Here is a 12581-nt window from a genome sequence, read left to right as displayed (position 1 = left end):
CAGTGCTTCTGCCGGCAAAAATGGAGCTTGGGAGAGCCGCATGCAGCCCTCTCGAGCTCCATTTTTGCCGACAGAGGACTGCAGGAGTCCATCGCAGCCAAAAACAGAGCTTGAGAGCCCATTTTCACCAGCAGAACACTTGGGCCACCACAGGTGCCCCCCCCCACTGACACAAGTGACATTAAGCTGGCCATGCCCACCTTGAACATACGCACATCGACTCTCCAAGGTCAAGCACAACTCTGATGGGGCCCTCAATGAAATTGAGTTTTACACTCCTGCTTTACACAGACAAAAATATGGAGCTTCGAGCATGAGTTGCAGATTTCTCTTTGACCACTAGATGGCAAGAAAGAGAGCCAGGGCTCTAACTCTATGTGGCCATCAAAGGGTTGTCACTGTGTACTGCACCAGTCAAAAAATAGGGCTGTGAAAATATTTGCTGACCCCTCGCATCCTGGGCATAAACTGTTTCAACTCCTACCCTCAAAACGTCGCTACAGAGCACTGCACACCAAGACAACTAGACACAAGGACAGTTTTCCCCCAAACGCCATCACTCTGCTAAACAAATAACTATCCAACTATTTACCAAGTGTGCACTACTATTATTACTAGTTTTTTCTCATTAATCCTATCACCCATCTCCTCCCACTTATGTATGACTGTAACATGTTGCTTGTATCCTTAAAATCTTTATTCATATTGTTTCCTCATTGCTTATTTGACACCTATGACAATCATTAAGTGCTATACCTCATGATTCTTGACAAATGTATATTTTCTTTTATGTGCACTGAGAGCCTATGCACCAAAGACAAATTCCTTGTGTGTCCAATTACATAAAAAATACTACAGTGATACCTTGTCTTACAAACTTAATTGGTTCCGGGACGAGGTTCTTAAGGTGAAAAGTTTGTAAGACGAAACAATGTTTCCCATAGGAATCAATGGAAAAGGGATTAATGCGTGCAAGCCCAAAATTCACCCCTTTTGCCAGCCGAAGCGCCCGTTTTTGCACTGCTGGGATTCCCATGAGGCTCCCCTCCATGGGAAACCCCACCTCCGGACTTCTGTGTTTTTGCAATGCTGCAGGGGAATCCCATAAGGGAAATCCCAGCATCGCAAAAACGAGCGCTTCACTGGCAATAGAAGTCCGGAGGTGGAATTTCCCAGCGAAGGGAGCATCAGTGAAATCGCAGCATCACAAAAACACCAAAGTCCTCGAAACCCCACCTCCAGACCTCTGTGTTTTTGTGATGCTGGAAACCTCACTTCTGTTGCCAGTGAAGCGCCCGTTTTTGCGCTGCTGGGATTCCCCTGCTGGTATTCCTCTGCAGCATCACAAAAACATGGAAGTCCGGAGGTGGGGTTTCCCATAGAGGGGAGCCTCAGGGGAATCCCAGCAGCACAAAAACGGATGCTTCGCTGGCAACGTAAGTCCGAAGGCGGGGCATCCCAGCGGCGGCGGTGGGTTTGTAAGGTGAAAATAGTTTGTAAGAAGAGGCAAAAAAATCTTAAACCCCAGGTTTGTATCTTGAAAAGTTTGTATGACGAGGCGTTTGTAAGACGAGGTATCACTGTATTCTATTTGTACGCTATGATGTACTGTATAGGGAGTCCTGGGGCTAGATAAATCCTGCTTGTAGCAAATTTGGAGTCTCCATAGTTTAAATTACTCATTGTCTTGACGGTTGTCCCCATTATAAGATTTGCACATCCTTTCTTAACTATTTTGGACCAGGAGCGCTTGGGTGAGTTGAGCAATTCCTTTCCCCTTAATATGAGATTTGTGTGTTTTTCTCTGGTTCGAAGCAATTTGTCTTTTTTCTTTCTCCAAACCCAGACAACTTTTTAAGAACGTGTCTCGTTGTGGGCACCACTCATTCTTTTGGGAGCCCTGTCCATCTCCAGAGACAAAAAGGAGTCTCGGCCTCGAAAAGAAGTCGCCAACTGCCAAGGGGGTCAGAGAGAAACGGAGCCAGGGTTGAAGCATTTGAGAGCTGAGGTCAGGCCTTATTTCTTCCAGAGCTCCTGGTCAAAGTGGCACCAATGGGTCTCCCAGACAGTAACTGGAGGTCATCCAGGTTCCTCTCGGCCTCTGTGGGAAGCAAATGGGAAGCAGGCAGATTTGGGCCAAGCTGGGACAGTTGCTAACTTCAGGGATTATATTATAAAGTGGAGATGGTTTCCTGGCAAATCTCTGCCAAATAGAAGTGGTCTCTCCCACCTTTGGTAAATCTTCCTGAGGTTTCCCAGAAAATAGATGTCTTCTTCTTCCTTCTTCTCTTCCACTTCTTCTCCTCCTTCTCTTTTCTTCTCCCCCTCCTCCCCCTTTCTCCTTTTCCCCTTTTCTCCTCCTCTTCTCTCTCCTTCTCCTCTTCCCTCCCCCTTTTTCCTTCTTTTCTTCTCCTCCACCCTTTTCCTTTTCCCCTTTTCTCCTCTTCTTCTTCTCCTCCCCTTTTCTTCTCCTCTTCTCTCTCCTTCTTCTTCTCCTTGTCCTCCTCCCCTTTTCTCCTTTTATTCTTCTCCTCCTCTTCCTTTTCCTTCCCCCATTTTTTCCTCCTCCTCTTCTTCTCCTTCTCCTCCCCTTTTCTCCTCCTCCTCTTCTATCTCCTTCTTCTTCTCCTCCCCTCCCCCTTTTTCGTTATATTCTTCTCCTCCTCCTTTTCCTTCTCCCCTCTTCTTATCCCTTTCTTCTTCTCCTCCCTCTTTCTCCTTTTCCCCTTTTCTGCTCCTCTTCTCTCTCCTTCTTCTCCTCCTCATCCTCCTCCCCTTTTCTCCTTCTATTCTTCTCCTCCTCCTTTTCCTTCCCCCCTTTTCTCCTCCTCCTCTTCCTCTTCTCTCCTCCTCCTCTTCTTCTCCTTCTCCTCCTTTTCTCCTCCTCCTCCTCTTCTCTCTCCTTCTCCTCCTTTTCTCCTCCTCCTCCTCTTCTCTCTCCTTCTTCTTCTCCTCCCCTCCCCCTTTTTCGTTATATTCTTCTCCTCCTCCTTTTCCTTCTCCCCTCTTCTCCTTCTCCCTTTTTCTTCTCCTCCTCCTCCTCCTCCTCTTCTTCTCCTCCTCTTTTCTTCTCCTCTTCTCTCTCCTTCTTCTCCTCCTTCTCCTTCTCCTCCTCCCCCTCTCCTTTTCTCCTTCTATTCTTCTCCTCCTCCTCCTTTTCCTTCTCCCTTTTTCTCCTCCTCCTCCATCTTTCCTTTCAATCTTTGTATCTGCTGTGGGTAAACAACTTTTCTTTCAGTAATCCCGGTTGCTCGGCCAACAGTCCTCAGTCTTGCAGCCCCATTGGTCACCTGATGTCCAGGAACTCCCCCACCTTGTGTGGTCCACGCTGACACAGGGGACAACCAACCCAGCCAAGTTTTCTGTAAATTAGGCCTCCCCATATTGTTTGTGGGAGAGACACCCTTGATGTGGCTCCTCTGAGAAGCCCTGTCCACTAGGATTGAACCTCTAGCATGCTTCTCTTCTTCCTCCAAGCACAGGAGACCTTGTAGCCATGTCAAGGTATGGTGCCCGTCATTATCTGCTTTTGCTCCAGGCTGCTCTTACTTTTAACAGCTGTTCTTTAAGTTCAAGTCCACTCTCTCCCCACTCAATTCCACCCCACTGAAGGCGCTCGCAGAACAAAGCTGTGCTGTGTGTAGGGAAATGTCGAGCCCTGGGCGGGAATCCCAGCTTCTAGGGCGTTGGGCCAAACAGCTGGGCTCTTTGTAGTGGTGGGGCCAGCCCCTTGCTTCACACTCAGCTTTCCAGCTTGGCATTTGAGCCGGGGACAGGAGAGGGGTGGGCAAGTGGGTGTTTGGGGGAGTGGAAACTATTAGTGTTGTTGGCAACTCCCTGGAGATGGGAGAGACGGCATCAATCTTGAGAGAGCTGCCAGGTTCTTTGCTGGGTACATGCAAAGAAAGACAAGGACAAAATCTTGGCCCAATCCAAAAGGCCAGAACTGAAGAGCAGATGGTGCAGCCTTTATAGGGCCAGAGTTTTATGAACTTCAGCTACTCAGCGCCTGGATCTGATGCGGAGAGCCAAGCCGGGTTGCATTTAACTGGGGTAGGGCTTAGGCAGCAACGCAAGGCTCAAACCCAAGTCAACAAAATATAATTGCAGTGCGCTCGTCTAACATGCACGTTTGCAGGAATACCGCCATATCATGGTTTAATGCAGTGGTCCCCAACGTTTTTTCCACCAGGGACCAGTTTCAGCAAGACAATTTTTCTATGGCCCAGTGGGGGGGGAAAGGGGTGTGGTTGGGGGCGGGATTAAGCATGGGGGTGCTGGTCCTCCCCGCCCCTCTTTCCCGCCATCGCCCTGTGGCCGGCAGAACCTGCCTCCCAAGCCCTCTTGCCCAGCGGGGCTAAGCGCTGGAGACAGGGGGTCAGGCTGGCCCTCCTGCCTCCCCCCAGCCAAAAACGCAAAAGCGCCCCGCGGCAGAAGCCAAAAGAGGCTTGAGCCTCTCGGTCCTTCCCACCCCTCTGTCCCGTCCATCGTCCTGTGGCCGGCAGAACCTGCCTCCCGAGGCCTCTTGCCCGGCGGGAGGCGAAGCGCTGGAGGGAGGGGGTGGCGGCATGAGGGCCGGCAGCTGCTGACTCCACGGACCGGTGCAACATGCCCCGCGGCCCGGTACTGGTCCGCGGCCCGGTGTTGGGGACCCCTGGTTTAATGGGATGGCTTGGATCACCAGGCATAGAATAGAATAGAATAGAATAGAATAGAATAGAATAGAATAGAATAGAATAGAATTCTTTATTGGCCAAATAACGATAAGGTCCCACAGAGTTGGCCTTCTCCGGGTCCCGTCGACTAAAAAATGTTGTTTGGCGGGCCCCAGGGGAAGAGACTTCTCTGTGGCGGCCCCGGCCCTCTGGAATCAACTCCCCCCCAGAGATTAGAATGGCCCCAACCCTCGCAAATTACTCAAGACCCACCTATATCGCCAGGCAGGGGGAACTGAGACATCTCCCCCAGACTTTTATATTTTATGTTTGGTATGTATGTGTTGTATGGTTTTAATTGTTGGGGTTTTATATATTTTTCTTATATATCTAATATTAGATTTGTTTACTGTTATATTGTTTTTATTATTGTTGTGAGCCGCCCCGAGTCTTCGGAGAGGGGTGGCATACAAATCTAATAAATTGAATTGAGTTGAAAATGTGATTGGACACACGAGGAATTTGTCTTGGTGCATATGCTCTCAGCGTACATAAAATAAAATATACATTTGTCAAGAATCATGTGGTACAACACTTAATGATTGTCATAGGGGTCAAATAAGCAATGAGGAAACAATATTAATAAAAATCTTAGGATACAAGCAACAAGTTACAGTCATACAGTCATAAGTGGGAGGAAAAGGATGATAGGAATGATGAGAAAAAACTAGTAGAAATAGAAGTGCAGACTTAGTAAAAAGTTTGACAGTTTTGAGGGAATTATTTGTTTAGTAGAGTGATGGCGTTCGGGGGAAAAACTGTTCTTGTGTCTAGTTGTCTTGTTGTGCAGGGCTCTGTAGTGACCTTTTGAGGGTAGGAGTTGAAACAGGTTGTGTCCAGGATGTGAGGGGTCAGTAAATATTTTCAACACCCTCTTTTTGACTGGTGCAGTATACAGGTCCTCAATGGAAGGCAGGTTGGCAGCAATGGTTTTTTCTGCAGTTCAATTGTATGGGTCCCCACCACAACCTTTTTTTTTAAGCTTGTAGCCTACCCCACTTGTTCCAATGTTCCCGATGGTCAAATGGGTTCTTCCTTCAAGCACTCACACTTAATAATAATAATGATAATAAATAATTTATTAGATTTGTATGCCACCCCTCTCCGAAAACTCGTTTTGAGTTGTTGGCTTTGTACCCCAGAGTTGTAAAATATAAGGTGGGTAACCCTGCTTATTTCCCCCCTCAAATAACTTTGCTCTCTAGTGATCTTTGGGGTCACACATATCTTGCAGGAGTGCCCTAAAGAGATTTTAAAATCCAAATAAAGTTCTCACCTCTGAACTGCCAAAATAAATTTATTTATTTATTTATTTATTTATTTATTTATTCATTCATTCATTCATTCATTCATTCATTTATTGGATTTGTATGCCGCCCCTCTCCGCAGACTCAGGGCGGCTAACAACAACAATAAAACAGTATATAACAATAATCCAATACTAAAAACAGTTAAAAACCCGTTATATAAAAACCAAACATACATACAGACATACCATACATAAAATTGTGAAGGCCTAGGGGGAAAGAGTATCTCAGTTCCCCCATGCCTGGCGGCAGAGGTGTGTTTTAAGCAGCTTTCGAAAGGCAAGGAGGGTGGGGGCCATTCTAATCTCTGAGGGGAGTTGGTTCCAGAGGGCCGGGGCCACCACAGAGAAGGCTCTTCCCCTGGGTCCCGCCAAGCGACATTGTTTGGCTGACGGGACCCAGAGAAGACCCACTCTGTGGGACCTAACTGGTCGCTGGGATTCATGCAGCAGAAGGCGGTCCCTGAGATAATCTGGTCCGGTGCCATGAAGGGCTTTATAGGTCATAACCAACACTTTGAATTGTGACCGGAAACTGATCGGCAACCAATGCAGACTGCGGAGTGTTGGTGTAACATGGGCATATTTGGGAAAGCCCATGATTCAGGGCCACCAAAATCCAGAGTTGGGGAACAGAGTTATTTTAATGCATACTGACATTATTATAGTCTTCTAGGGTTTGGCTGTCCAGATATACACCCGAGGGATGGGTTCTAACTTACCCTGCCATCAGTTCAATTCCTCCTGCGCCACGCCGCTTGGCCATTTGCAATGCCAAAAAACAAGAAAAAATAGCCAAAAAGGCAAACATAAAATGACAATGCCAAAAACTCGGCTTTTACGCATGTGCAAAAGCATAAGGAATTTTTTTAAATTTTTTTTTTAATTTTAAAAAATTTAAAAATTTAAAAGATGGCAACGTCCATGGACCGGCGCCAACAGAACTGGCTCTTAGACGTGTATACCACTTCATAGTGCTTTTACAGCCCTCTCTAAGTGGTTTACAGAGTCAGCATATTGCCACCAACCACCTGGGTCCTCATTTTACCCCCCTCAGAAGGACGGAAGGCTGAGTCAACATTGAGCCGGTGGTGAGATTTGAACTGCCGACGTGCAGCTAGCAGACAGCTGAAGTAGCCTGCAATGCTGCACTCTAACCACTGCGCCCCCTGGGCTTATGTCGGTCAACAGATTGTTCTAAGTTGAGGTATTATGTAAAACTAAAACAGAGCTTTATGGAGAATATCTATCTATGCAGTCGCTAGGAATGTAAAATAATTTGACGTCACCAAATGTAGTTTCTTTACAACTTGGTCTGTTGCACGGCACCCATTCACGTGCCTTGATTTGATTTGCTTGGATGCTAGTGCTTTGTGACTTATTAAATAATTCATTTTAATAATGCGATGTATTATTCTAGGAGACAGTCCTTAGAAAAATAGCCCCGGGACATTAAGAGACAAGTCCTCAGAAGCCACAGTGACTTCATTTGCATAATGACACAATGACACAATGTCACTTCTCCCCTTGTTTCCCTTAGAAACATAGAAACATAGAAGATTGACAGCAGAAAAAGACCTCCTGGTCCATCTAGTCTGCCCTTATACTATTTCCTGTATTTTATCTTAGGATGGATCTATGTTTATCCCAGGCATGTTTAAATTCAGTTACTGTGGATTTATCTACCACGTCTGCTGGAAGTTTGTTCCAAGGATTTACTACTCTTTCAGTAAAATAATATTTTCTCATGTTGCTTTTGATCTTTCCCCCAACTAACTTCAGATTGTGTCCCCTTGTTTTTGTGTTCACTTTCCTATTAAAAACACTTCCCTCCTGGACCTTATTTAACCCTTTAACATATTTAAATGTTTCAATCATATCCCCCCCTTTTCCCTTCTGTCCTCCAGACTATACAGATTGAGTTCATGAAGTCTTTCCTGATACGTTTTATGCTTAAGACCTTCCACCATTCTTGTAGCCCGTCTTTGGACCCGTTCAATTTTGTCAATATCTTTTTGTGGGTGAGGTCTCCAGAACTGAACACAGTATTCCAAATGTGGTCTCTCACCAGCACTCTATATAGCGGTATCATAATCTCCCTCTTCCTGCTTGTTATACCTCTAGCTATGCGGCCAAGCATCCTACTTGCTTTCCCTACCGCCTGACCGCACTGTTCACCCATTTTGAGACTGTCAGAAATCACTACCCCTACTACTTTAGATTTACCAACCATGTCCGCTGAAAGTTTGTTCCAAGCATCTACTACTCTTTCAGTAAAATAATATTTTCTCACATTGCTTCTGATCTTTCCCACAACTAACCTCAGAGTGTGCCCCCTTGTTCTTGTGTTCACTTTCCTATTAAAAACACTTCTCTCCTGAACCTTATTTAACCCTTTAACGTATTTAAATGTTTCGATCATGTCCCCCCTTTCGCTTCTGTCCTCCAGACTATACAGATTGAGTTCATGAAGTCTTTCCTGATACGTTTTATGTTGCTTTTGATCTTTCCCGCAACTAACCCTTCTTCCCCAGAGACTACTATCTGATAACGCATATATTAACAGCCGCAAGATTGGCGTTTGCACAAACCTGGGAAAAACAAAATACAGTAGTCCCTCGCTATACCGCGCTTCACCTACTGCGGCTTCACTTCATCGCGGGTTTTCAAGAAATATTAATGAGAAAAATCATTCGCGGATCTTCGCTGGTTCGCGGGTTTCTGAGGAAGTCGATCGGCAGATTTAAACAGCCCGCCGAACTCGATCGGCTGGTTTTTCAAAAAATATATATCTAAAATTGTAAATACTGTATTTAAATACTGTATCTAAAATAAATACTGTGTGGGAAGGGTTTATAAACACTTAGAACAATGAAAACTTACCAAACAATTACAATATAAATACTTAAATAAGTACTATCAGTTGATAAATTCCCCATCGCGGATTTCACCTATCGCGGCCGGGTCTGGAACGTAACACCAGCGATAGGTGAGGGACTACTGTACACCAAATAGGCTCACAGTCACTCATGCCCTCATCACCTCGAGGTTCGACTACTGTAATGCTCTCTACATGGGGCTACCTTTGAAAAGTGTTCGGAAACTTCAGATCGTGCAGAATGCAGCTGCGAGAGCAGTCATGGGCTTACCCAGGTATGCCCATGTTTCACCATCACTCCGCAGTCTGCACTGGCTGCCGATCAGTTTCCGGTCACAATTCAAAGTGTTGGTTATGACCTTTAAAGCCCTTCATGGCATCGGACCAGAATATCTCCGAGACCGCCTTCTGCCGCACGAATCCCAGCGACCGATTAGGTCCCACAGAGTGGGCCTCCTCCGGGTCCCGTCAACTAAACAATGTCGGTTGGCGGGCCCCAGGGGGAGAGCCTTCTCTGTGGCGGCACCGACTCTCTGGAACCAACTCCCCCCGGAGATCAGAACTGCCCCTACTCTTCCTGCCTTCCGTAAACTCCTCAAAACCCACCTTTGCCGTCAGGCATGGGGAAACTAAACATCTCCCCCTGGGCACGTTGAATTTATACATGGTATGCTTGTGTGTGTGTATGTTAGTATACGGGTTTTTTTTAAAATTTTTGAATATTTTAGTTGATTGGATTATGTATTGGACTGTTTTTCACTTGTTGTGAGCCGCCCCGAGTTTTCGGAGAGGGGCGGCATACAAATCCAAATAATAAATAAATAATAAATAAATAAATGTAGAAATGGTAATCAGGAAAATGCTAATGGTGCCAAATTTAAGCCAACTAACATATGAATTAAAGAATAAACAAAACAAAGATTACTATGTTGTATGGGGGAAACTATGTAGCTGGATAGAAAAGAAAAAAGAATCAAGTTAATGTTGAAGAAAAAGAATTGTTGAAACAGAAATGTAACATATTAAGTTGATGGACTTTGTGCTTGTTTTATGGTTGTGAGTAGGTTTGTATGTTTTTGGTGTTTTTTTTCCTTTATTTTTGTTTTGTTTTGCTTTTCATTATTAAAATAAAGAATTTTTTTTTTAAAAAAAGAGACAAACACTCGGAAGCCACAGTGACTTCATTTGCATAATGACATAATGGCACAATGGCACTCCTCTCCTTGTTCCCCTTCGTCCCCAGAGATCCAAGGACACTGATGTCAGAAGCGGCAATGAAAACCTAATTCTAATGTTGCATGCAAGTTATATACTCTACCCCCCAACCACCCCCACAAAAAATTAAGCTGCAGATCACAAGGGCATCATTTTGTACACCGATGTTCTGGCACACACGTTTACATTCTGACGGGGTTACAGATGACTACGGTATGCCTGGCAAGTGTATTCTGGTGTTCAAAGGCTGGTATGGATGTACATTATGTGGTAGAGAAACATGGGGATCTTCTTCTTTGTGGGTTGTCACTTCAGATGGGGTAAGGTCAGATTCTTGCAATGGATGAATTCATCAAAGGCAGGCAATATTGAAATAAGAGGAGAGGAGGAGGAGAGAGAAGAGAAGAGAAAATGAGAGAGGAAAAAAGAAGAGAAGAGGAAAGAGAAAAGAACAGAGGAAAAAAGAAGAGAAGAGGAGGGGAGAGAAGAGAAGAGAGAAGGAGAGGAGAAGAAGAGATGAGAAGAGAGAAAAGGAGAGAAGAGAGAAAAGGAAAGAAGAGAAAATAGAAAAAAACAGAGGAAAAAAGAAAAGAGTAGAGGGAAGAGAAGAGAGAAGGAGAGAGAAGAGAAGGAGAGAGAAGAGAAAATGAGAGAGGAAAAAAGAAGAAAAGAGAAAAGAACAGAGGAAAAAAGAAGAGAAGAGGAGGGGAGAGAAGAGAAGAGAGAAGGAGAGGAGAGGAGAAGAAGAGAAGAGAAGAGAGAAAAGGAGAGAAGAGAAGAGAGAAAAGGAGAGAAGAGAAGAGAAAATAGAAAAGAACAGAGGAAAAAAGAAGAGAAGAGTAGAGGGAAGAGAAGAGAGAAGGAGAGGAGAAGAGATGAGAGAAGGAGAGAGAGAAGAGAAGGAGAGAGAAGAGAAAATGAGAGAGGAAAAAAGAAGAGAAGAGAAAAGAGAAAAGAACAGAGGAAAAAAGAAGAGAAGGGGAGGGGAGAGGAGAGAAGAGGGAAGGAGAGGAGAAGAGAAGAAGAGAAGAGAAGTAGAGAGAAAAGAGAAAAGAACAGAGGAAAAAAGAAGAGAAGAGAAGTAGAAGGAAGAGAGAAGAGAAGAGAAAAGAAGAGAAGAGAGAAAAGAACAGAGGAAAAAAGAAGAGAAGGGGAGGGGAAAGAAGAGAAGAGGGAAGGAGAGGAGAAGAGAAGAAGAGAAGTAGAGAGAAGAGAAGAGAGAAAAGGAGAGAAGAGAAGAGAGGAGAGAAGAAATGAGAGAAGAGAGAAGGAGAGGAGAGAGAAGAGAGAAGAGAAGTAGAGAGAAAAGAGAAAAGAACAGAGGAAAAAAGAAGAGAAGTGAAATAGAGGGAAGAGAGAAGAGAAGAGAGAAGAAGAGAAGAGAGGAGAGAGAAGAAGAGAAGAGAAGTAGAGAGAAGAGAGGAGAGAATTCGTTACTGACCAAGTGTGACTACACACACAAAGGATTTGTCTCCAGTGCATCAGCTCACATTGTGCATAAAAACTATAAGTGATCCAGCATGATCGTAGTCATAATAAAAATACATTCACCCTAAATCATAAGATACAACACTGAGTGACAGTCATAGGATACTAACTAAGCAATCAACATCAACCGCACTGGGATACTAAACAAAACGATTGAGAGAGACACGTGCACGCATCAAGAACATCACGGGATTCGCAGCCAGTGGTGGGAGAAGCTTGTATTTTGCGTGCAGCGATGGGATTCGCAGTGTGTGGTCAAAAAAGTCAAAATGGAGGAGGACACCCCCTAATTTTGGGGGACAGGAAAAAAAGGGGCCAGATCTTCTCCACAAGGTGCAGTGGAAAGATGCTAGTGCACACGCCACTGGCTCCCCTGTTCTTTTCCGGCGGGAGCCCGCGAACGTGTGAACGCCCACGTAGCAGTGCCACTTAGATTTATATACCGTTTCACGGGGCTTCCCGGCCCCTCTCGAAGCGCTTTGCAGAGTCAGCGCATCGCCCCCAAAGCACCCGGCTCCTCGCTTTATAGGTCGTCGGAATCCACCTCGAACTTGGTGAGATTCAACTGCCCAATCGACCCCTTCCCTACGACCGCCCCCGCTTTCAACCCGCGTCCCCACGGTCGCGCGTGGCCCTGCCACTCAAAAAAACCCGCATTTCTTATTGGGCATCGGGTGCCGGCTTTTTCCCCACCTCCACCCCGCGGTTGCGTGTCTCGGCGCACGTGTATTCGCGGCAGAGCTGCGTGGGAGCCGAGGCGAGAGCCCGAGGCTCGCTGGGTCCTCCTCTATTTTCGGTCAGCCCTTGATCGATGGGGGTTATTTTGGTTTAGCCGGTCGAGGAAGCCGATCGATTGGAGATCGTTTGGGGGTTCTGGGTTGTTTTCTTTTTTTAGACTGGGGGAAGCGCTCGGGGAAGGAGGGGGGGATAAGTCAAGGCGCGCCCCCGCCTGCCAACGCATCCGCGCCCATCTCGGTCC

Source organism: Erythrolamprus reginae, chromosome 11, assembly GCF_031021105.1.
Source record: "Erythrolamprus reginae isolate rEryReg1 chromosome 11, rEryReg1.hap1, whole genome shotgun sequence".
In the NCBI taxonomy this organism is placed as follows: Eukaryota; Metazoa; Chordata; class Lepidosauria; order Squamata; family Dipsadidae; genus Erythrolamprus; species Erythrolamprus reginae.
This window is presented reverse-complemented; position numbering follows the sequence as displayed.